The sequence below is a fragment of the Oculina patagonica genome, chromosome 9 (assembly GCF_052425735.1).
Source record: "Oculina patagonica isolate OP01 chromosome 9, crgOcupat, whole genome shotgun sequence".
NCBI classification, from domain to species: Eukaryota; Metazoa; Cnidaria; class Anthozoa; order Scleractinia; family Oculinidae; genus Oculina; species Oculina patagonica.
Window position 1 is genome coordinate 8,341,596 of NC_135766.1, and position 25,823 is coordinate 8,367,418.

Consider the following 25,823-nt stretch of genomic DNA (forward strand, 5'->3'; position numbering starts at 1 on the left):
TGCGTCACATGTCACTTGGTGAAGCTAGACAGCTCAAACTCTTCTGGAACGCGTCTGCCTTCTGTTCATCTCCATTTGCAAGTAAGTTTTCAAATTGTTTTGTTGTGTTGTTTTCTGTTCGTTATCCTTTCGCTTTAAGCGGTTTAATACCTCCAGTTCACCTGCAAAATGTCGTGCGCGAACGAAGCGAGCCAAGATAAGGTCAGATAAGCGTCATTCAATTCCGACCCTCTAGGTTTTTTTCGTCGAGTCGAGTCGACTATTCTGTTTTTTCAGTGCAGGAGTTCCAATTTTATTTAATTCTTTGCTATTTTAACGTGCGAAGCTCGTTTAGCTGTTACCTCGTGGCACATGCATAAGTTAATAATTTGAGTGCGGGTTTATACGAACTAGTCGACGGAAGAAATTTCGAATTCTAAGTTATACAATTGCTAAAGGTCAGAGAAACTACTCATGACTACTGTAACTGAGATGATGTACTTTTTGGTCAGAGGAAGTTTAAGTAGGTTAGGGAAAAGTTAGGAAATTTATAACTCATTTATAACTGATACTTGGCGTAGAGAAACATCGTTTGAGTCCAATTAAATTTTTGTGTACAATACTATTTTGTGTTTCAACTGACAGTACACTTGATTACAGACAAGCAGCTATTTTTAAATCAAAAGCCCTCTGGGCTTAGTGTCTCGTGACTTTTTTCAGAGTTTAATTTATTTGAAAATAGACCGCTTTTCACATCTATTTATTGCTTGTATAAAGATCGAAAATTAAAAAACGTGCATCTAACATAAAGAAACATTTAGACTCCATGTGAAAACATATTCAATCAATCAGTCTATTGACCCAACAATCAGGCTTTATTTCACTTTTACCTCAAGTTACAGCTAATGGTAACAGATTAAAATAGTCTTGCCCGAAACAACAAAATGAAAAAGCAGCTTGAAACGCTAACCCTAACCCTTCAACTTGGGTTTAGCTTTTTAACCCTAAATTTAAACCCTTTTTTTAAACCCTAAATCCTAAGTACACTCCAGCATGTAGCCGTTGAACAGTTCTAGGACTCCGATAACAGCAGAAAAGATTATAGACAGATACTTAGCTGTGGGAAAAGGCTGTATTGCACTTTGATTCATTAAGCATTTATCTGTCACAGATAGTTCTTAAATATCTTAAAAAGATCAACAAAGTCACAGATTCTCCTTTGTTGTTTTGTGTTTGTGACTGATAAGAACGTTTTCATTCTCATGTTTCAATAAACTCACGCACACTACCAAGCAAAGTTCATTACGGAAACGCGCCCATTGAAAAGCGTCGCACGGGAAAATGCAAATAAGCTTAAAATTAAACACAGAGCATGCGTAACGTACTGTCAATCAAGTAATCCCCTGTGTAGGTCGATTTCTCAACCATTGTTTTTGCTAAAACGGCGGAAATAATAGACGGTAATTTGTGGTTAGTCCCGGGAGGCAAACGTAATTGTCAGTCGCCACTACTAGACAATTTAGCGATTAGAAATTTGTTGTTTACACCTTTGCTCGGTGGAATTTTCACTCTGTCGATTGCCCTTTCTCTAAACAGTTGTTGTCTTTCTTGTGAAAATGATTTCTAATCGGTTTAAATAAGGTTTCCCGATAAAATGAAAGTAGATAACACGTGCAGCAAATTAAAGCGGCAAATTATTTACAACGCGTGCCGAAGCGGCGAGAGCCACAAAATATTCGGTTGCCTTTTTTCCAAAGTGTTTCGCTTTAAACTTAACAATAATTCTCGTCGAAATTTTCGCTACAACAAAGATATTTTCATGGCTTTTGGTGAGCAAACCTCAAACAAAACTTGGAATGTGCGTTCACGATATTCACGCGTAATCGTCCAATAAAATATAAACAACTTTATGCAAAACTCATGTTAAAATTTGACCTGCGTATTGCGTGGCAAATTTCATTCGGTTTAGAACCGCTTTCTCTTGTTGACATAAAAGAAACTGCCTTTTTCACAGAAATCCGAGCTTTAAACAACAAGATTGACTTGGAAAGTTGCTGAAAACAGACTGGATTTCCATAATCGCACTATGTGTACGGCGCTTCAAATTTTGGTCGTGAAATAATACTTACGAGGTTTTGCATAAACTGTTCAATAAAAAGAGCTTGCCCACACTTCCAAACAATCGGCATTGTCCTCTAAAGGACTCAGGGGCATAGCGTTCAACTCCCTTTTGGGAATTTGTCACTTCAGGATCTAAAGAAACCGAAACTGTCGGCAGCTTTTGCAGTCTCCTTTCCAAGGCTTGGTGCCCGCAAAACGTCATGGGTACCCCACTTTTCCCGGGCGACACGTTTCAATGGGCGCCGATCCGTAATGTCATGGTTGACCATTCGCGTGTGTCTATTACATCTTTGAAATCGGTTCTAATCAAAAATGGAAACGGCAAAAAAAGGTTTTCCTGACATATTGTCGGTCAACATACCTACAGTTCTGTATGGCGCAATCCTGTTTAAGACATGCTTTTCTTCTATTGCTGTACCAAAATCATAAAACACATTGTTCTCATGGTAGCTTTCACTAATATGACTAGAATGGTGGGAATCTCGTGTGATCGCTTTTATCACTAAGAAAAACAAACAAAAGCTTAAAAATAAACACAACTGCAAGTGCAAACAGCATCTGTTTTGTTTAAATATGACGATCGCATTTTTCGGCATTTACTAAAAAGAGAAAATTTTGACATGGCAGGAAAATTCCGTGTTTTCAGGAGGCAAACACGTATGGAATGCACCTTCTTTCCTGTAGTATATTCTTGTGTCGTCATGAAAACGCCATGACATCACGAGACAAAAAGAAATGGTGTTTCATTTTTTTAACTTTGAGGAGTTGAGAGTTGGGTTTGTAAAATTTTTGAGATCCGTGGGCGGGAATGAGTATTATTGTAGAACTGCGAAGGAGTGAAGTTTTTTGCATACATGCAATATCCTTTGCCCTTCACTTTGCTTTCAATTCGCCCGTAACCAGTAAATGTCAATTCTTGTTCTGTGCGAGGAAATTGTCATTTGACCTTATACCTGTTTGCAATTCCATCCCTTTAGTGAATGAAACAGACAGCATCCTTGCACCTGTTGCGCTCAAGATTTACACCAGAACACGAAGGATGTTATGGTCGTTTAAGACTTTTTCAAAGCTTGGAACAGCTCATATATTTAGCAGGTGAGTGATGGGTAAAATTGAATTCAAATATGATTATGATATGTAAGTATAAGACAGCTAATCGTCCACTTCTATCTATTAAATCAATTAAGTGTCCAGATGATCATACAAGCTTTTGTTTCTTACCATTTTTTTGAAACTGTCATTTGAGAATAACTGTAGTACACTTGTTGGCTATTTTGATTATTCCTGTTCTCTATGTTACCATTTTCTCTGTGGCATGAGTGGGATCCACTTGGAGTGGATCCACTTTTTTTTTCTGTTAACATGGGTTTCAACGAGACACATTTGGCTCTCAAGAATTAAAAGACATTTCTGGTAAGTAAAAATGCATATGTTTATTATTGTTAAAACTTTTGTTTGATTTTGCTTTGCTTAAATTGCCCTCTACTGTGATGTTTTTATATACGTGTTTCAATGAGACACATTTGGCTCTCCGGAATTACAAAGACAGTTCTGGTAAGTAAAAATGCCTAAATGTTTAAATATATTATTGTTAAACCTTTTGTTTGATTTTGCTTTGCTTTTGCTTTCTCAGGCCTGGGATGTTTTTACCTACTCGTTATTTGATATTACAAGTGCATATTATTTTTTTATTGGGCATTTTTATATGATACTATTGGGTGTTTGTACATGATAATTTTAAGTGCCAATGCTTTTTAGATTTTGGGTATTTGTACATGATTAATTAAAGACCAGACCACGAAGGATGTTATGGTCGTTTAAGCCTTTTTCAAAGCTTGGAACAGCTCATATAATTATTTAGCAGGTGAGTGACGGGTAAAATTGAATTCAAATATGATTATGATATGTAAGTATAATACAGCTAATCATCCACTTCTATCTATTAAATCAATTAAGTGTCCAGATGATCATACAAGCTTTTGTTTCTTACCATTTTTTTAAAACTGTCATTTGAGAATAACTGTAGTACATTTGTTGGCTATTCTGATTATTCCTGTTCTCTATGTTACCATTTTCTTTGGCATGAGTGGACCCACTTGGAGTGGATCCACTTTTTTTCTGTTTACATGTGTTTCAACGAGACACATTTGGCTCTCAAGAATTAGAAAGACATTTCTGGTAAGTAAAAATACATATGTTTATTATGGTTCAAACTTTTGTTTGCTTTTGCTTTGCCTTTCAATGCGACACATTTGGCTCTCAAGAACTAGAAAGACATTTCTGGTAAGTAAAAATGCATATGTTTATTATTGTTAAAACTTTTGTTTGATTTTGCTTTGCTACTGCCTTCCTGGATGTTTTTACGTACTCATTATTTAATATTCCAAGTGCATATTATTTTTCTATTGGGCATTTTTATATGATACTAGTATTGGGTGTTTGTACATGATAATTTTAAGTGCCAATGCTTTTTAGATTTTGGGTATTTGTACATGATTAATTTCAGACCAGACCACGAAGGATGTTATGGTCGTTTAAGCCTTTTTCAAAGCTTGGAACAGCTCATATATTTAGCAGGTGAGTGATGGGTAAAATTGAATTCAAATATGATTATGATATGTAAGTATAAGACAGCTAATCTTCCACTTCTATCTATTAAATCAAGTGTCTAGATGATCATACAAGCTTTTGTTTCTTACCATTTTTTTAAAACTGTCATTTGAGAATAACTGTAGTACACTTGTTGGCTATTTTGATTATTCCTGTTCTCTATGTTACCATTTTCTCTGTGGCATGAGTGGATCCACTCCCAGGGGGGGGGGGGAACTCCGGCTTTTTAATGACGGAGATGATCGAATGATTTTTTTGGGTTTAAATTTTCGATTCTGGGATTTTTTTGGGTTGGAAAATTTGGCAAGTGTTTTTTTGGGTAACTTAATTTAGATAGGGGATTTTTGGGGTATTAAAAACGAACTAAATAAAAGTGTCTTGGCGCGGCCTTGGCATATTTATGGTATGATGAATATAAAACAAAACAAGCGTTTTTTGTGTTATATTATTGCAGCCCCTCCTCGCAATTTAGGAGTAAATTTGACAAGGGATTTTTTGGGGGCTTCATTTTAGTCCAGGGATTTTTTTGGGTAATGTCGGAAGAGTTAGGGATTTTTTTGGGTCCTGAGTTTTGCCTCCATTCGATCATCCCCGTCATTTACAAGCCGGAGTACCCCCCCTGGGGATCCACTTTTTCTTTTCTGTTTACATTCATTTCAACAAGACACATTTGGCTCTCAAGAATTAGAAAGACAGTTCTGGTAAGTAAAAATACATATGTTTAGTATGGTTCAAAGTTTTGTTTGATTTTGCTTTGCTACTGTCTAATCTCTTTGAATGTTTTTACGTACACATTATTTAATATTCCAAGTGCATATTATTTTTCTGTTGGCTTTTTTTAACACATGTATGATAATTTTAAGTGCATGCTATTTTGCTATTTTTGATATTTGTACATAAAAATTTGGGCATGCTGTTTAACTATTATTTGGCTCTCAGGAATAAGAAAGACAGTTCTGGTGAGTAAAAATGCATATGTTTATTATGGTTAAAGCTTTTGTTTTATTTTGCTTTGCTTTTGCTATTGGGTATTTGTGCATGACAAATACTTTCACGCAAGTGAAAGTCGTTCAATGTGTCGTTCTATGTCTGTCGGTATGTGGCAGGATGGCCTCGATCTCATGCGAGAGTTGCATCACAGCAACGTCAACAATGACATTTAGCCGCAAAGACAGAGCGCGCAAAAACAATTCATTAAGCCGATACCTCTAGGCTGTAAACAATTTTTGCGTTCGACGGTAGGACAAGGCATCCTAATCTTGTGGTGGCGTGTGGTCCTGTGGTTGTCCTATGAACGCGCAAGTGAAAGTCGTTCTATGTGGTAGGGATTGTGGTAGGTTGGATAATTAGCTGCCTTGTGCGCTGTTGGATTGAGATTGTTTCGCTGTTAGTTTCCAGTGATGTTGGATGCGGGCTTTATGCTGAGCATACGGTCGTTTGAAATTTGTATGACAATATAAACACTCTTGTAACTCAGTTTACGTTTGCTAACCTTATCTTGGATGCCTATCTTGGGTCGAACGCATGCCCCTGCCAGGGAAACCAAAAAAACTAAAAAAACTAACTAACAAATGTAAGAAAACTATAAATTAAGGTGTCTGGACTGTTTGCCCCCACAGACAAAAAATCCTAGGTACGACCCTGTTTTTTCACACTCAGGATATTAAACAACTCTTTAACCAAAAGCCATTTGCTTGCAGATACTGGTAGTTAAATATGTCTTTTTTATTTTTTGTTAGCCTACTTCTCCACTTAACTCAAAAAGATATTTTTATAATTTAGTGTATTTTACAATTAACTTAGGTGAATTAGCTAGTCTTTTTATTCTTTTTAATCCTTTTATTGCTCTTCTATTTTTACTACATACAATTAAGTTGCAACTTTTTAATATAGATAATAATGTAATTTTAAATTGTAAATAACTTGTAAAGCGCTATTGAAAAGTAAAATATTTTTTAAGGCTACATGTACATGTACTTTTTACAGCAATGATAAGAAATAGGTCTGAAATGCATTCATGTCAACGTCACATGTAATATAAGGCTAAAATTGTCAAATTGTTAAAAAAATTAAGAAATTTAATTTCTAGGTTAAAATATTCCCTAATAAATGACAGAATTAAGTGGTTTTAAAACAACTACAAACTCTCAATTTCAAGTGCATGCAATTTTACTATTGGGTATTTTTATGTGCATCCTTTTTTTACTGCTTTGATGTTTTTACTTTACCAATCGATTCGAGACGCTTTGTATGCCTTGATCTCTACCCAACATACCGGAATTGACTTGGCAAAAATGAGATTTTAAAACGTTAATTCGATTCGAGACTATTTGTTGGCCTTGATCTCTTCCCGACATACCAGAAGTCAACTTGACAAAAATGAGGGTTAAAACGTTGTTAATTCGATTCGAACCAATCGATTCGAGACCCTTTGTCGGCCTTGATCTCTTTCCAACATACTGGTAGTCAACTTGACGAAAATGAGGGTTAAAAACGTTATTCGATTCAAACCAATCGATTCGAAATGCTTTGTCGGCCTTGATCTCTTTCCAACATACTGGTAGTCAACTTGACGAAAATGAGGGTTAAAAACGTTGTTATTCGATTCAAACCAATCGATTCGAAATGCTTTGTCGGCCTTGATCTCTTTCCAACATACTGGTAGTCAACTTGACGAAAATATGGGTTAAAAACGTTGTTAATTCGATTCAAACCAATCGATTCGAGACGCTTTGTCGGCCTTGATCTCTTTTCAACATACTGGTAGTCAACTTGACGAAAAAGAGGGTTAAAAACGTTGTTAATTCGATTCAAACCAATCGATTCGAGACGCTTTGTCGGCCTTGATCTCTTTCCAACATACTGGTAGTCAACTTGACGAAAATGAGGGTTAAAAACGTTGTTAATTCGATTCAAACCAATCGATTCGAGACGCTTGGTCGGCCTTGATCTCTTTCCAACATACTGGTAGTCAACTTGACGAAAATGAGGGTTAAAAACGTTGTTATTCGATTCGAACCAATCGATTCGAAATGCTTTGTCGGCCTTGATCTCTTTCCAACATACTGGTAGTCAACTTGACGAAAATGAGGGTTAAAACGTTGTTAATTCGATTCAAACCAATTGATTCGAGACGCTTTGTCGGCCTTGATCTCTTTCCAACATACTGGTAGTCAACTTGACGAAAATGAGGGTTAAAATGTTGTTAATTCGATTCAAACCAATCGATTCGAAACGCTTTGTCGGCCTTGATCTCTTTCCAACATACTGGTAGTCAACTTGACGAAAATGAGGGTTAAAACGTTGTTAATTCGATTCAAACCAATCGATTCGAAACGCTTTGTCGGCCTTGATCTCTTTCCAACATACTGGTAGTCAACTTGACGAAAATGAGGGTTAAAACGTTGTTAATTCGATTCAAACCAATCGATTCGAGACGCTTTGTCGGCCTTGATCTCTTTCCAACATACTGGTAGTCAACTTGACGAAAATGAGGGTTAAAACGTTGTTAATTCGATTCAAACCAATCGATTCGAAACGCTTTGTCGGCCTTGATCTCTTCCTGACATACTGGAAGTCAACTTGACGAAAATGAGGGTTAAAAATGTTGTTAATTCGATTCAAACCAATCGATTCGAGACGCTTTGTCGGCCTTGATCTCTTTCCAACATACTGGTAGTCAACTTGACGAAAATGAGGGTTAAAACATTGTTAATTCGATTCAAACCAATCGATTCGAAACGCTTTGTCGGCCTTGATCTCTTCCTGACATACTGGAAGTCAACTTGACGAAAATGAGGGTTAAAAACGTTGTTATTCGATTCAAACCAATCGATTCGAAACGCTTTGTCGGCCTTGATCTCTTCCTGACATACTGGAAGTCAACTTGACGAAAATGAGGGTTAAAAACGTTGTTATTCGATTCAAACCAATCGATTCGAAACGCTTTGTCGGCCTTGATCTCTTCCTGACATACTGGAAGTCAACTTGACGAAAATGAGGGTTAAAAACGTTGTTATTCGATTCAAACCAATCGATTCGAAACGCTTTGTCGGCCTTGATCTCTTCCTGACATACTGGAAGTCAACTTGACGAAAATGAGGGTTAAAAACGTTGTTATTCGATTCAAACCAATCGATTCGAAACGCTTTGTCGGCCTTGATCTCTTCCTGACATACTGGAAGTCAACTTGACGAAAATGAGGGTTAAAAACGTTGTTATTCGATTCAAACCAATCGATTCGAAACGCTTTGTCGGCCTTGATCTCTTCCTGACATACTGGAAGTCAACTTGACGAAAATGAGGGTTAAAAACGTTGTTAATTCGATTCTAACCCATTGATTCGAGACAATTTGTCTGTCTTGATCTCTACCCAATACCGGAAGTCATGCAACTTGTCAAAATGGGGGTTAAAAACGTTGTTACTTCCATTTGTCTGCCTTGGTCTCTACCCGACATACCAGAAGTCAACTTGGAAAAAATGATGTTTAAAAATGTTGTTAATTCGATTCGAACCAATCGATTTGAGATGCTTTGTCTGCCTTGATCTCAACCCAACATACCGGAAGTCAACTTGGCAAAAATGAGGGTTTCAAACGTTAATTCGATTCGAGACTATTTGTCGGCCTTGATCTCTAACCGACATACCGGAAGTCAACTTGACAAAAATGAGGGTTAAAATGTTGTTAATTCGATTCGAACCAATCGATTCGAGACGCTTTGTCGACCTTGATCTCCTTCTGACATACTGAAAGTCAACTTGACGAAAATGAGGGTTAAAAACGTTGTTAATTCGATTCGAACCAATTGATTCGAGACAATTTGTCTGTCTTGATCTCTACCCAATACCGGAAATCAACTTGACAAAAATGAGGGTTAAAATGTTGTTAATTCGATTCGAACCAATTGATTCGAGACAATTTGTCTGTCTTGATCTCTACCCAATACCGGAAGTCAACTTGACAAAAATGAGGGTTAAAATGTTGTTAATTCGATTCGAACCAATCGATTCGAGACGCTTTGTCGACCTTGATCTCCTTCTGACATACTGAAAGTCAACTTGACGAAAATGAGGGTTAAAAACGTTGTTAATTCGATTCGAACCAATTGATTCGAGACAATTTGTCTGTCTTGGTCTCTACCCAATACCGGAAATCAACTTGTCAAAATGGGGGTTAAAAACGTTGTTACTTCCATTTGTCTGCCTTGGTCTCTACCCGACATACCGGAAGTCAACTTGGAAAAAATGATGGTTAAAAACGTTGTTAATTGATTCAAACAAATCGATTCGAGACGCTTTGTCTGCCTTGATCTCTACCCAACATACCGGAAGTGACTTGGTAAAAATGAGGGTTTAAAACGTTAATTCGATTCGAGACTATTTGTCGGCCTTGATCTCTACCCGACATACCAGAAGTCAACTTGACAAAAATGAGGGTTAAAACGTTGTTAATTCGATTCGAACCAATCGATTTGAGACGCTTTGTCGGCCTTGATCTCTTTCTGACATACTGGTAGTCAACTTGACGAAAATGAGGGTTTAAAACGTTGTTATTCGATTCAAACGAATCGATTCGAAACGCTGTGTCGGCCTTGATCTTTTCCTGACATACTGGAAGTCATCTTGACGAAAATGAGGGTTAAAAACGTTGTTTATTCGATTCGAACCCCTCGATTCAAGACGCTTTGTCTGCCTTGATCTCTACCCAACATACCGGAAGTCAACTTGGCAAAAATGAGGGTTTAAAACGTTGTTAAATCGATTCGAACTCCTCGATTCAAGACGTTTTGTCTGCCTTGATCTCTACCGACATACGCGTAGTCAACGTGGCAAAAATGAGGGTTAAAAATTATGTTAATTCGATTCGAGACTATTTGCCGGCCTTGATCTCTACCCGACATACCGGAAGTCAACTTGACAAAAATGAGGGTTAAAAACGTTGTTAATTCGATTCGAACCCATCGATTCGAGACAATTTGTCTGTCTTGATCTCTACCCAATACCAGAAGTCAACTTGGCAAAAATGGGGGTTAAAAACGTTACATGTAATACGATTTAAACCAATCAATTTGAACAATTTGTCTGCCTTGATCTCCACCCAATGTACTAGAAGTCAACCTGGCAAAAATGAGGGTTAAAAATGTTGTTAATTTGATTCAAACTGATTGATTCAAGACAATTTGTCTGCCTTGATCTCTACCCGACATACAGGAAGTCAATGTGGCAAAAATAAGGGTTAAATACTATTTAAACTGATTGATTCGAGACGAATTCTTTGGAAAATGGTCGAAATCTTCAGAAATTTCATATTTCCACGCAACTATGTAATACAGTGGAACCTCGATTATAACAAAGTGCCAAGGGACTGGCAAAATGTGTTTGCTGTTAATAACAAGGTTTCGCTAATCGAGGTTCTTTTCCATACATTTTACTACTACTGGGGCGAAGAATATTGTTTGTTAATTATATCGAGGACTTTCTTATTTAGAGGTTCGTTAAATCGAGGTTCCACTGTATACTTTATGTATTCAAACTGTCTGTTTTTTATATAACTCTCTTCTCCTTGCTGTGTTCTTTGTTTTCTTAATACTTTTCAGGTTTTTGCCTGGATCACCTGACTGGCAATCTATCTGACTGGTGTTTTTTCTGGATATATATCTGTAAAAGGTAAGGTATGGCTACACTGGAATTTAGTTTTCTGGAATAAAATTTGTGACTTTTGTGATAGTCCGGCGGATAAGTGAAAGTATTGTGCACTTTATGATAAAAGCATGAAACTTGGCACACTAATACTATAAATCATGGTGAACATTTTAAAGATTATAGGCAATCTGGATGTGACCTTTTTCAGGGGGGAGGGGACTTTTTCAAAATGGCCGCCTGCCAGATTTTTTGTTACGATAACATGGAACAAAGCGACTTGGTACAAGGTCAAATAGTCATTTTTATGATATATAATTATTGATATAACACCAAAGATAAAAAAAATATGGTATCAAAATTTCTTTTAAAGTGACTTACAGAATTTAAGTGGTAATTTCTAGGCTCAAATTACATATGCAAATTAATGATTTCGTTACACTCATATCAAATAAACCCCGAGATTTCCTTTATAACTATTCTGAAGTAAGCTCATAATCGATACAATGATTTCAACCAACAAGTGTCCCTGACATTCGTGGCGCTGACAGTTTGCATAAGAATATACAGGGCAGATTTTCTTTTACACATCTACACCGTCTTCTGCATCGTTTAGCACATCCACTCATTTTGGGAGGCGAGGACTGGTTTTCATGTTGAAAAAAACACTTCAAGGACGGCATTGCGCACTTGACTGGCGAACGTAATGTTGAAAACAAATGCCGGTCCCGTCTCATGTTCAGTAGCTACTGTTGTGTGCGGAGTTTTTGCTTCATCAAAACGCCACTAGAAAACTCAAATTATTCTATCCTATCACTGAGTCGAGTTGTGCGTTCTACTTTTCTGCTGTTAAAGAGCTCATTGCACTGGTGTTCGCTAAGATCTTTCAAATTACGGACAGAATCGATGACTGCTGCATTCATTATCTTCTGAGTACCAAGAACTAAGAGATCACTGCCGGTATCCGAGAGTGGATCGTCCATATTGTCCATTGTTTATTGGCCAATAATCCTGGGCATCTCTGTTCCAGACACCATCCAACTCAGTAGTGCCGATGCAGTTAGCCCCACTTCTCCTCCATTTCTTTTCACGGCCGGAGGCATTGTTGTGTTCATGGCCTTCATCTAAAGCTAGCGCTATCCTAGAGAAAGGTCGCTGTTAACGGTGAACTTCGCCTTCCAAAATGCTTCCAGTATTCTATGGTGCTTGTGTTTATCGCGAAGCATAACCATGTCACGCAGGTGAATGGCACTGGCACATGCGTAGTTGTAGTGGGCAAGAGAATTTTACAGCAACTGAAGTCTTGTTAAAGCCTCTACATACAAAAGAAAGTTGCCGGTACGACCAACACGATACTCAGCACATTAAGCTGCCAGAAATGGAACTGTGGACTTTGAAGGGCTCTTTGTTCGCACCATTCTTCAAACGATGTACCGCTACATTCTGGCCACTCAACGTACGATGCCTGTTGAAGCCTATACAGGGCGCAAGCTATAATCTGGTGCGCACGGGCGGTTATCTTGACATGAACCGCTTTCAGGAAGGAATTCGAAGTTCCTACTGTCGCTATTTCAGCTTGTACTAGTGCTGACATCCAGCTACTGCCATCAGAAAAAATCTCCAAGTTCTTTTAGCAATGCCATCTTGTTGTGTTGGCCACCCAGCATTTCTACAAATGACTCTTTCCCATATGTTTCTGGCCACATCTCCTGGATTTGCTTTGTAATCGTGAACAGTATATAGGTTGATCAAATGTGATCATAGGAGTTTTCCAAGGATTAAGAACAGCCACAGCCTCTTTCACCACATTCGTGGAATGAGGAATCATCGCCATTGACTTCGAGTCATTCGGGAAAAGAGGAAGAAGGGCGCTGACTGCTGCAGGGTCATGACCTGGGGTATCTGCTGGTTGTTGTCTTCTTGAGTGGTATATTGCAGCCCAAGATACATTCAAGTCCTTATCACTGGCACTGTCATAATTACCATCGATAATCTTGCTGAGGTGATCGGACAGCTGTCATTGTCTTCTGCTACAGCATTCGTTATTCATTAGACTGTAGCTGGACTGTTTCAGTCCACACACTTCTGGAACAGGAGGCTCGTTCTTTGTGACAGTGGCTACCAGTACAAGTGTGTAGCTGTCCGGTCTTTCCAGACCTAGAAATAGAAACGCATGATTGTTCTGTGCCACGATTTTCAGTGTCGGGATACTGAAACAGTGTTATGCCTGTCCCATGGTTCAATGATCCACTGATGTGCACTAGTTGCTATCGGATCATGGTCAATATTATCGACTGCTGATGTCGTGAACACACCAAAGGTTAGTTTAGACGGGTAAACTGTTCCAACTGTCTCGAAGTGGCTAATGACAGAGTTCCCAAGATCTGCAGACAATCCCAGGACACGTTCATATGAAACAGATAATCCCAGCCTGTAAAGTGTATCCACTAGATCTTTTGATCGTGTTCTTGAGTGTACTTATGTACCTATAAATAATGGCAGTGGCATCTCCCGTTGTTCGAAATGCCTGGTGTTCGAAGAGGGTTGTTCGGTTGACCCCGGCGCTCACAACTGTTATACATTATAAATTGCGAATGAAAAGACAAGTAGCTTTGTCGTTAATGTTACTCCCACACATGATAATTGTAAAAAGCAAAAGCAACGATTGAGGCACCGAATTTTCTTGAAAATCCTCTGTGAATGAACCTGTGATACGCACGAGGCACGATCTTAGAGATTTTCCAACGTTTTCATTGGCCACAAACAGCAAATTTCTACCTTCATTGTATCCTTCCAATTGAATTTTTTTTACAATCTAGTAGAATGATCTACTGAGGAGTCCCGTCCAAGCTGATGCACTTTATCAGCGTAAGCGGCATATATAAAATAAGTTCAGCAAAACAGTACTAAAAACCAGTTTAAATGCTTTTTGAAGAAAAACAAAAAATAGCGAACAAGATACTATCATAAAATCAGTGTGAATGAATTCTAATCTAATTTGCATAAAGCCCAAAATGACAACAATTTTCCCAAAACATTCTAAAATTTCAATTTTTGTACGATTTTCTAAATTCTGGAAATTCTTTAATAAATGACCAACCTTAAAAATATTAATTAAACTTTTCAGTAAGTAATTTGGCAATATGCTCTCATAATGAAGATTCTAGCTGGCGGCCATTTTGAAAATTACCCCTGGCCCCCCGGAAAAGATCATATCCAGATTGCCTATAATCTTTAAAATATTCCTCATGAGTTATAATATAAGTGTGCCAAGTTTTATGCTTTTATCATAAAGTGCACGATTAGTCCCTAAAATGACACTTATCCACTGGACTATGAGGCCCCGTAGACTTTTGTTTTAAAGACAACATCTTGTCAAAGAGCAATTTTTTATTTGAATAAGTTAATTGGGAATTTGAGTGAAGAGACGCTCAAAGGTACTTTGAGAGTTAATTTTAATTAATGTGGCAAACGCATACACAGAATAAGAGTACAGACCTCTCAAGTCTCACGATTTTGTTGTGAGACTCACGGTTTTCACTTCAATCTCACGATGAGAAACAGAAATCTCACGGTAAACAGAGTAACAAGTCATTTGATTAGCGCCTGGTTTTAGGACTCTTTAAGTTATTTTTGTATGTCAGTTGATCAATCTCCCGGTTTTTACTGAAATCTCCAGATTTTTTGACCTCAATCTCCGGATTTCCAGTGCTTTGAGGTTGAGAGGTCTGAGATAATGGTAAATCTTATTGTGAATAGCAACCGACAACTTTACCTTAATTTAGCATTCTTATTTTCTTTTTCAGAATCAACCTTGCAGAGACTTGGGGACCGTCGGCTTACATGTACATGTATGTACAAGTGCACTCAGCTTAATTATACACAGTCAAGTCTTTACGATAATTTAATTTTTATAATGGAACACAAATTAACAATCTGTAATTTTAAAATTAAGAGAGCAATCTCTTCTCTGAAAATCCGTAAAATTATATTCCATAATCCTTGAACCCTAACAGGGCCTCTTTTGTGTCTGCACACACAGCTTGAATGAATCATCATTGTAAATTGCACCTCAAAAGAAGAGAAGACCCTAAGAATGAGAAGGATTTGTTGTATCAAAATGGCAACAATGAAAACGTAAGTATACAATTGTAACCACATTGCACACTGGCTCTTTAATTTGCAGTATAATGCTTTTTAAAGTGTCGTTGCGGTGGTTTCATTTTGTTGTTTCGAGTTTTGGTACATGCCCAGTTTGTTAACGGCTACTTTTCTTGAAAATAACACCAAATTGATTTAGTCACCCTTCTAATAGTTTTGTAAACAGAAAATTAATTATGTTTTTTTTAAATCCAACTGGTAAATGTGCCCAGTAGTTTCCTCCTTGCCTTAAGACTAAAGCTTTGTGTTATTTTGTTTCATGAATTTTGAAACAGTAGCAATGACTGCAGTCTAATTTAAATCACCTGAAACAGTCACCTTCAGCAAAGGCACTGGTTGCTAATTATCAAAGAGCTACTGACAATAAACTTAAGAATATCTTTGATTACTTTTCAGACAAGAGAAGAAGTGTAAATCTATCAAGCATGTTCCTATTCCTGTCCCACAAAAAGGAGTTGACAAACATTCTTGGACTTAAGAACTGTTGAGTTGCAGATTGCTTAGACAATGCTTTCGAACTGTAAGAGCGGAAAGGTAACCTGAAATTTTGGCAGTTTTTGTTTCATATTTGTTTTTGAGGAGAAGGGTCAGAGGGCTTAATGTTTTACAGTATTAGGTAAAGGTATTAGTGAACACATGATGCATAATCCAAAGAAGACTGCATTGATCAAACCCTTTCTTCTTCTTAATCGCCTGGAAAAAAACTTCCGACTTTGTGTGGCCCTGTTAGGGGGTCTGTCAATAATCCATAATCCTCTAGGTAAACTATGGAAATAATTCATATCCCAATTAAAAATAATAACCCTAAAAGTGATGACTGATAATAATCTGTACTTACATTTGTAACGTAATCTGTGGTCTTTTGTAATAAAGAAAACATCTCGTCAAAAGATCGGGCTAAAGCATCTCTTTTTGATAAAACTGGGAATTTGAGTGAATAGATATTAGCTTCAAAAGGTAATTTGAGAGTTAATTAGTATAGTACATGTAATTGGACTGAGTGGAGTACAATTCAGGGAGTAATTGGGCGAGTAATTTCAAAATCAGAGCGCGCAGCGCGAGGCCGATTTAAAATTACGAGCACAATTACTCTCTGAATTGTACGACACAAGGTCCAATTACTAATTCATCGTATCAATAACGAAATTCGAGGTTAGGAAGTCTTGGAGAACCTTTTTTTGTGTGAAAAAGTCAAAGATAAACTCAATTGGTTGTGCGAAAAGCAGGAAAACAGCAAGAAAGAACCCATTTACATGTGCATGATTGACGCGTGAATGGCGTAGGTGTCCAATTACAGGTATCCAATTTGAAGTTGCTCAAATTGGATACCTGTAATTGGACACCCACGTGATCGCGCACCGATCAGCGACAAAAAGGCGCGCGCAGAACCAATCAAAATCGAGAATTTAGTTATAGATACGATTAATGTAGTAAACACACATCATAAAATTAAATCTTATTGTGCATATAGCAACCAACTACTTAATTTAACTTTGCATTCTTAAATTTTTTTTTTCAGAATCCACCTTGAAAGTTGGGGGTGCAGCTTATACACAAGTCGTTACGGTAATTTTATAATGGAACACAAAATTAATAATCCGTAATTTTTAATTACATTTAGTGAGCAGTCTCTTCTCTGAGTACCCCTAATATTCCATAATCCTAAAACCTTAACAGGGCCTCTTTTGTGTCTGTTCACAGCAGTGAGCTTGAATCATCATTGTAAATTGCACTTCAAAAGAAGAGAAGTCCCCGATACATTTTCTTGGGTGTGTACATATTTTGTTTTTGCCCTGTCTACATGTCCCCACTACACCCCCTGCTTCATGTCCCTTCAGTGTGAAGAACACATGATTTTGTCACTGCTACATGTCGCTGTAATATGTCCCTGCGTGTTGTCCACACATGTGTGCATGCAGAGACCTTTTAAGACCTTAAATAAGCTTGTGTTGTTTTGATTTATGAATTTTGAAACAGTAGAAATAAACGAAGTTTATTAATCACCTGAAACAGTCACCGTCTGCCAAGGCACTGGTTGCAAATTATCACAGAGCTACAGTAAGCTTTACTACATATTTGATTACTTTTCAGTCTTGAGAAGAAGTGTAAATCCATCTAGCATGTATTGATCCTCCTATTCCTGTCCTACGTCAAAGGAGGAGCGTTAGTTGGCAAAAAGTTTTAGTACTGTTGAGATGCAGATTGCTTGGACGTGCTTTTGAGCTGTAAGGGCGGAAAGGTAACCTGAAATTTTGGCAGTTTATAATTTTTTACAGTTGTATTGGGTAAAGGGATTAGTGAACACATGAAATAAAACTGCATTGATCAAAACCAGGGGTTTCATTTAATTTCCTATAGATAATGACCTGTTAGATCAAGGTGTCTAGTGGAGTCCTCACCTGCAGAGCTGGTGTCTGGCCTTCCCCTCTTTTAATATAATTGTGTTTGGTCTCAAAAGCTCGAAAACTTTTTCTGCACATATTTTCCATTCACATGTATGCGTTCTTCGAAGCATCATTAAAGGGGTTACGTCACAGTATTTTAGGTACTTTTATTTATTTTCGCTAATTATATATAATCAAGAGCTCTAAACTTCAAATTGGCAGAGCAAAAGTCTTTTATTGGCAAAATCATGGCCACATATAAAAGACTGGGATGATTTTCGAGCATTGTAAATGGTACTTTCATACAAATTGAGAAAAACTTGAAAATCATCAGCTCTATGATTTTCAAGTCTACCCGAAAGCAATTGCTTGTTATAAACATAGGCACGCTAAGCGTGCAGGAGTTATTTTTTCAATTTATGGGGTGGCTTGGGGTGATGGTCAATGTGACGGTGTTTTCTTTGTTCTTCCAGGATGGAATACTGGATGTTGACTTGTGTGAGCCAAGTATTCCAAGAATGAGGAAAAAGATAATACACCAGACCCAATATTCTTCTGGGTGAGTAAAAAGAGATATATTATAAGAAATGACCTTTAGTATTCTTGACTTTATAGCTTATAATAATTTATTAGGGCCCCAATGAGTCCATGTGTTCTGCCAATCAAACATTAAACCATTGCCATAGTAACTGGCTACAACCCTTTTTTTGTTTTCCCTTTTTTTTTCTGGTCACACAGGGTGGTCCTCACGCACATTACTACGTTATTTCAAAGTGAAACCCATTGTATAGTACATGCAAGTCAATATGCCATCATTCTACCGAATAGGGACCTTTATTGCCTAAGTTGCATGTCATGAAACTCAAAATCATTTTACGAAATGAGGAGAACGAATATGATGTAACAAAATATTCTGCAGGTAAAACTTGTGGGTATATGCTTTAACTTATTCTGCATGTTTGCCAAGCATCATTTAATTTTTTAATAAAAAATAATACATGTAACACTGTTGTATGTAGCATGTTCATTCACATTTGCATTCCCATTTCCCATTCCACAATGAGTGACTGATTGTGTCACGTTCATGTCTTTTTGTGATCTAAACTTCTTCCCAACTTTATATCGGAACTCATGGTAACTAGCCAATTACATCTCTCGTTTCAATGATTCACTGCTTCTCATCTGCTTTTCAAGAAAAAAGGATGAAGTGAACAGCCTAAGATGCACTCTTCTGCTTAATTGATTTACAAACTTAATTAAAAGATTCAAACATAGTATAGGGTACAACATTAGGTTAGTTTTTGTGTCATTTTAAGTTTGTTAATCAATTAAGCAGAAGAGTGCATCTTAGGCTGTTCACTTCATCTGAGTCTTTTGTTTTTAGCTGAGAGGATTTAATAATGGCATTCTTGTTTTTCTGTGTAGTAGATTGTAGATTGAGGATTTAATAAAACAAAAAAAAAAGAATTTGCAGTAACGTTGTTCCTTGCCAAGTAGCCAAATTACTAGCATGGGAATCACTCACTCACTCATCCTCATCGAGCCCTTGAGGACTCTTGAGGCTGGAAACTACTAGCATGGGAATGCTTAAGTTCAATTGGATAAAAAAGCTGAAATTTACATGATTAATTTGCTGACAGAATAAATAGAGGAAAAAGTAAAACACATGAATTCAAATTGCTTTGGGAAATGGTCCTTTTAAAAAAGGCAGAATTTGAGTAATTTTCACAGGTCATCACTTTGAGCTTGATTTGTTTTTGCAAAATATTAAGTCTTGATTTTTTACATTAGGCTACAAAATTCCCAGTCTTACAGAAAAGATAATTATCTTGATTTTACCATTCACCACTGACATTTAGTGACAACAATTATTTTTTAATTTTTTTTGTAGCAAGAATCATACCTCAGGCACTTTCTATCAGATTTGCAATGGGCATGATTGAATAACCTGATAATTGACGCTCCTCCAGGTATGTGGATAATTTGTACAATGTAATTATTGAAGATGAAGTGTTCAACATGACTCGCGCATGGGACACAGTAAAATTCTGAGTCCCCGACGGGAATAGCACTTATGGCCTCCCAGATACCAGTTGGGCGCTCTAACCAACTGAGCTATGAGAGACTCGTTGTGAGCTGGGCCATTTTACTAGGTTGATAAGTGACACACTTCCTGCATACTGCTAGAATCAGCAATGTCGAATTCATCAAGTTTGTAGTAAATAATATTAAAGATGGTTTATTTTAAGCTCGGTAATAAGTAATGAAGATGAAGTGTTCAACATGACTTGGGCATGCAGGGACGGCGCAGCAGTTTTCCAGGTGGGGGGGCTGACTAGTGACTTTAAGTGGGGGGGGGGGCTTAAGAGACTCTTCTCTTAATAAGTCTTTATTTTTTCGGAAAAAGTGGGGGGGCTAAAGCCCCCCCAGCCCCCCCAGCTCTGCCGTCCCTGGCATGGGACACAAAAAAATTCTGAGTCCCGGACGGGAATCGAACCCATGGCCTCCCAGATACCAGTTGGGCACTCTAACCAACTGAGCTATGAGAGACTCGTTGTGAGCTGGGCCATTTTACTAGGTTGATAAGTGACACACTTCCTGCATACTGCTAGAATCAGCAATGTCGAATTCATCAAGTTTGTAGTAAATAATATTAAAGATGGTTTATTTTAAGCTCGGTAATAAGTAATGAAGATGAAGTGTTCAACATGACTTGGGCATGCAGGGACGGCGCAGCAGTTTTCCAGGTGGGGGGGCTGACTAGTGACTTTAAGTGGGGGGGGGGGCTTAAGAGACTCTTCTCTTAATAAGTCTTTATTTTTTCGGAAAAAGTGGGGGGGCTAAAGCCCCCCCCAGCCCCCCCAGCTCTGCCGTCCCTGGCATGGGACACAAAAAAATTCTGAGTCCCGGACGGGAATCGAACCCATGGCCTCCCAGATACATGTACCAGTTGGGCACTCTAACCAACTGAGCTACATGTATGAGAGACTCGTTGTGAGCTTGGCCATTTTACTAGGTTGATAAGTGACACACGTCCTGCATACTGCTAGGATCAGCAATGTGTTCCTTGATTTTTTAGCAAACGGGGTAGGTCATGTAATTTTTAACCTCCTATCAGGGGTGGGTCAGTCTGTTTTGAGCCAGGAGGAACGGGTGGGTCACAAATTTTCGAGCCACCACTTTTCCAATTGCTCCGGCCCACTTCCCCTGGAACTTATTGACCAGTCCCTTATCCAACTGGTATCTGGGAGGCCATGGGTTCGATTCCTGTCGGGGACTCAGTTTTCTTTGTGCCATGCTCGAGTCATGTCTTCATTACTTATTACCGAGCTTAAAATTTACCATCTTTATTACTTACTACTATTTAGAGGGCTTGAAGGTACTTCACAATAATGTTGTGTTCGTGGGCAAGACACTGATAAATTGACATTGTCTCTCGTAATCCAGTGCTGCAAGAGAATTATCAGAGTGAACAGACAACAATAAGACCTTCTAAGCCCTTGCCTTGTACAGCCTCTTAACAGGTTTGGGATTGGCTAATAATTAAATGGGAGGGCTAATTTCTGGTTATGGGAGGCGCAGAGTGGCCTAATGGTTAGCGCACTGGATTCTGGACATTACAGGGTCTAATGCCCTGGTCGGGTCACTGTGTTGTGTTCTTGGGCAAGACACTTTACACTCATAGTGCCCTCTCCACCCAGGTGTACAAATGGGTACCGGCGAAATAATGCTGGGGGAAAACTGCGATAGACTAGCATCCCATCCAGGGGGAGGAGAAGTATATTCCTAGCTGCTTAAGGTCGCGGGGGACACCTTAGGCTCATTATTATGCATTTATTTAAAGCGTATGCACGAAGTACATACAGCGACTGACATCGACAACTTTACGAGATATTTGTGACTGGACAAAAATATGGGGGCGTGCGCGTGATTTGTAAAAAATCCCTGTTTCTTTGATATTTTAACCAATTTAAAACAACGTACACTTAGCGATATAGGTTCATATAGATTGTACTAATTAGTCTTTGAGCTTTAATATTTTCACTTAAATTTGAATATTTCTGCAACTCAGAGTAATTACAAAAATACTGTTATACGGTATTTATTCGATTAAGCGCCCTGGGCGCTTATTAAATTTTTGGACCTTGAGAGTGGGCGCTTATTCGAGGCTGGGCGCTTATTAAATTTTTTGGATTTTCAGCAAATATTAAGTTTATATTTGTAACAAAACAATAAATAATAACAAAACGTGAAGATGTACCAAAGCAGAAATTTAATTGTTTATTGAAAGTTTCTGTACAATACTAAGAAAACTCGGTCATGGGTGAAGTCTTCTTTGTAGTACATAGTCAATTTCAATAATCAATACTCCTTTTATGGACTTCAGTTTTTTTCTTGGGTGGGGGTGGGCGCTTATTCGAGGCTGGGCGCTTATTAACTTTTCCTACCTTAAGGGTGGGCGCTTATTCGAGGTTGGACGCTTAATCAAATAAATACGGTATTCGGCATAAGCAATCGTGTCCTTTTTAAAAACACATTGTTCTCACCATAAAAGCGTGGAAATTACCATAATTACAAATGATCGTATTTAGGTTGGGACACCTTCGGAAATCTCAAAGTTTGGACTTTTCCGACAATTTTCTGGCAGAGTTCAAAACGTTTTAATTAATTGAGCCATAACAATGTTGATCAAAATACCGTACATAATTTTTTATTATCTTAATGTGTGTTAAGCTTTTAAATAGTCATAACCAAATCAAATTCATTTTAATATTTGGAGCAATATTGAGAGAGGGACTTATATTTTCTGTCTAGACAAAGATGATCTTTTTTTTCGGTCAGATAACGATCGGTAATATTCCTTTTAATGTTTTTAGCAACTTTTAGTATTGTATTCTCTCATTTTAATTTAATTGGTTCATTTATGAAAAAAATTCGCTGCAGTCCTTTGTTCTCAATCCATGTTTTCCTAGTGACCCCATTCAAGTAGCCGCTCTTATCTGTAAGTCAGTACATTTTTAATTAACAGTAATTCTCAGTTCAAGCTATAGGGATCTTTTGCTTGCAAATCTTTAGTATTAATTTTTTCAACTTTCTTTGCAGGTTCTAATTCACAGGGCTAGTTTAACAAAAGTCCTAAGAGGAAGGCCAATGCATAACTCACCAACACTCAATGCAGCAAAGTACCATAATTCAATCCAAACTTTAATGTTACAAATAACAAGCAGTGAAGATCATGAAAGGACATTGATATAGTCAGTTGGATATACTGTGTTTAAAGTCCAGACAAGATTTCTTTTTCTACTAACAAACAATATTGAGAAGATCAAGCGATCAACTTCTGATTTCTCCTTACATTGTTGGTCCACTGTCCATCAGTCAAGTGATGAGAACAAAGACAATCATCAACTGCAGAAAGCTGTCTTGATAAACCAGCAAATTCTCGAAACAATAAACATTAAAAGAAATGTATGGGAATTAATTAGTAAGGAGAATTGAAATGAAACGAAAGCATAACTAAACAGCATCTTGATCAGGAACGATCTCAATTGCATTTACTTTCAACACACATTTACATAATACAATGATGAACAAAACAAAACCAGGTTCATCTATGACCTCTTCAGTTGGTTGCCATAATAGATTTGAATCTGGGATGACTTTATGTAATCATGCTTGAAAAGTTAATCTTGCTACCAGCTTCCAAATGACAACAGCTATATTAAAAAATAACCAACATTAACAGTAATATAAACTATACACTGATAACAAAATAATTATCATAATTAAATACTCTAATTATAAGAGAAGACATGAGCAATAAAATTACATAACATTTCAATGACCACATGCCATACACACATTTACATTTGAAAATGTTACAAATGACAATGTGCAGGGTTTAACGTTCATTGAAACATTATGTAGTTAAATTGCTTGTTTAATCTTAATGTATTTATTTAAAGTCTTTAGTTGTTATAAAATAAATACTTTAAGATAAAGATGAGCAATAGAATTACATAAAATTTCGATGACCCCATGCCGGCATGCACATTTACATTTGATATTTTACAAATGACAATGTGCAGGGTGTTCATTGAAACCTTGTGTAGTTCAATCGCTTCTCTTAATCTTTATGTATTTATTTTAAATCTTTAACTGTTAAAAATAATAACTTAGTTAACAATAAATATAATTTAAAAATTAACTGAAATAAAAACTTGGAACCTGCTATCAAGGTATTTTTCATATGTGGTTACATGAAATCATCCCACTTTCAACTCTTACATGGCAACCAATTGAAGAGGTCACAGATTTAACTTGCTTTGCAATTTCTTATTTCATATGTGAAAGTGTGTTAAATTTAAATGTAAGTGTAGTTGTTCTCGATTGAGGTATTTGTCACTGAGATTTGTACTAGGATGTTTACATAGCCAATAAATCTAGTACAGTCAAATCTCGTTATAGCGGACACGCTCAGGGTATCGTTTATTGTCCATTATAGCGAGAGTCTGTAATAGTGGGAGTCACTTCCAGTTAAACCTCTTTCGCGGGGGATCTGGATTTTGTCCGTAATAGCGAGTGTCCACAAGGCGAGAGTTGACTGTACCAGTAACCTTTATTTGGGAAGCTGAGAAACTATAACAGTAAAGAGTTATAAATCAAATGGAAATAAATGTAAGTTGTACCTAGCGCCGTCTGAATTGGGGGAGGGGCATGAAAAAATAAAGACTAATACCAAGAGAAGAGTCTCTAAAGCTCCCCACATAGATCCACTTTCAATCCCCCCCCCCCCCCCCCCCCGTCCCCATTAGAAAAAATGTTCTGCAGTCCATGGTGATTAGTAGGATTGCAAAAAAAGTATCAAGTTACCATCTTGAAAGGATGGAGTTAGAGTGGAAAAGTTAAGGACTGGGGGGGGGGGATAGACTTGCTTACAAGTGGAGCTCACAGGGTCTACTATCACCAAACCGGAAACGAGAAGCGAACGACTTTTAGAACTAGTCTAAGGACGGCTAATAACGAGCAGGAGTCGCATACTTTTGTATAAGGATGAATGACCACTCAATAGGCTAGTTTCAAATTACGCTCCACTGATCACAAACGAACAAATAAATAAAGTCGAGGTTGTGAAATGATTTAAATTTCTCTTTTGTTTTATTCTTCTGGACCTCAACTTCACTCCTTTTCTTCCTTCCCCTCCCCCTCACTCTGTTTTCAGCCTCACTCCTACTACCCTAGGGCACGTTTCTTCCTATCCCCAATCCTCTCCTGAGTAAGGATCCAAGATGGTGCCCGATCAAAATGCGTTCAAATATTCTAGCTAAACTGATCATGCTCCATTTCATAATTATTATTTCTTAAATATTTTTACTTAAAATCAATATTTTAAATTTATTTAAATTTAATTACAGCAAGGTGCCCAAAAGTGTGACCTTTTAATTTATTCAAATTATTTTGTGCACATTTAATCCAATCAGAAGTCAACTACAAGCTATCCACGGCTTTTGATTGGATTAAATCTGCACAAAAGAATGTGAATAAATTAAAAGTGGTCACACTTTTGGGCGCCTTGCTGTAAAACAGACCACCATAAAATTCCGATTATAAGCCCCTCTGGTTATATTTAAGTGCCACCATCAGCGTTTTAAGAAACTTGACCAAACAACAGAAATAAGTGACAACCATATTTGCATAATTATAAGGTCTATCATTATTGTTTTTCTGTGTTGCCATTTTGCTCCGTTGCACTAGTAGTGCTACTTTGTAACCTGACTCTTTCAGATAAGGATGCTATTCGGGCAGACCAATGGTCCATCAAGTGATTCGATGGGGGATTGTGGTGTTCTTTTGGTTTTGCGGGCCTCCTTGTGGCTATCCGGTTTGGACTCGGGTTTCTCAGTTCAAGACTTTGAGTCAGGTCTTGA

The 25,823-nt window shown here is 37.5% G+C and overlaps 2 long non-coding RNA genes across 18 annotated transcripts in view; both read left to right on the top strand.

Annotated features, from left to right (window-relative positions):
- Positions 1 to 35: 35 nt before the first annotated feature.
- On the top strand, positions 36 to 7,374 carry LOC144665815 (uncharacterized). The gene is made up of 5 exons (XR_013573025.1): positions 36 to 81; positions 3,078 to 3,195; positions 4,365 to 4,383; positions 4,607 to 4,677; positions 5,375 to 7,374. It is a non-coding gene; the product is annotated as an uncharacterized LOC144665815 (long non-coding RNA).
- Positions 7,375 to 7,998: 624 nt separating this feature from the next.
- The window catches only part of LOC144665824 (uncharacterized), a 259,439-nt gene continuing 241,614 nt past the window's right edge, over positions 7,999 to 25,823 (top strand). The window contains exons 1-11 of one of the 17 annotated variants that reach the window (XR_013573039.1): positions 7,999 to 9,195; positions 9,298 to 11,382; positions 15,157 to 15,201; positions 15,393 to 15,487; positions 15,908 to 16,045; positions 17,031 to 17,077; positions 17,213 to 17,280; positions 17,603 to 17,750; positions 18,369 to 18,454; positions 19,787 to 19,865; positions 22,999 to 24,588. This is a non-coding gene — a long non-coding RNA (uncharacterized LOC144665824). Of the gene's footprint in view, positions 11,383 to 15,156; positions 15,202 to 15,366; positions 15,492 to 15,907; positions 16,046 to 17,030; positions 17,078 to 17,152; positions 17,281 to 17,602; positions 17,751 to 18,368; positions 18,455 to 19,786; positions 19,866 to 22,998; positions 24,593 to 25,823 lie in introns of those variants that run through there. The other 16 variants (XR_013573044.1, XR_013573040.1, XR_013573038.1 and 13 more) reach the window with 16 other exon arrangements.